The following is a 644-nucleotide window of genomic DNA, read 5'->3' as shown; positions in this document are numbered from 1 at the left end:
TGTTGTCGACGCCTTCCGGTCAACAAAGCAGCGGCGAGTTCTCGAGGTGTGGCTGGATGAGGATTCTCAGTACTTCCAGTACATTTGTGCGTGGAAGGTGCACGACAGCTTTCTCAAAAAAGCACCAGGTAGAAGTCTCCTGATCTGGCACGCGGGCCCGTACACTGTAAAAAAATTTCTGATTTACAGAATACCCCGGAGGTATGTATTGCCGACCACTTTCCGCAATTTAGAATCGGACTCCGTCATACGGACTCCTTCACCTCAATTGTGGACACTCCGTGTAAGCTTAATGTAAGGTGTCCATTTTATTGCTACGGACATTTGTGTGAATTGTCCGTAAGGTCTCAGTTTTTCTGCTACAGACATTCCGTGCAAGCTATGCGTAAAGTGTCCGTTTCTTTTCTTGTTAACGGAAGCTCTGTAACTTGCATTACTACAGTGCCCGTTTTGTCCAAACAACAGTTCCGTAACTTCCGTGATTCTGTAATTCTGCAAACCCGAGACGTCCGCTCTCTGGCAACAGCTGCCATGAAATGTTCGCCATATGCATGCATGCATGCATGCTGGCAAAGCCTGTAGCTCTGCATGCAAGAAGTATCTGGACACATGTTGGGTTGAACACAAATACATACAATTTATTT

The sequence above is a fragment of the Haemaphysalis longicornis genome, unplaced genomic scaffold (assembly GCF_048455015.1).
Source record: "Haemaphysalis longicornis isolate Haplotype H1 unplaced genomic scaffold, Haemaphysalis longicornis Haplotype H1 scaffold_8, whole genome shotgun sequence".
NCBI classification, from domain to species: Eukaryota; Metazoa; Arthropoda; class Arachnida; order Ixodida; family Ixodidae; genus Haemaphysalis; species Haemaphysalis longicornis.
The sequence above is the reverse complement of the archived record's forward strand: the minus strand, read 5'-3'. Positions refer to the sequence as shown.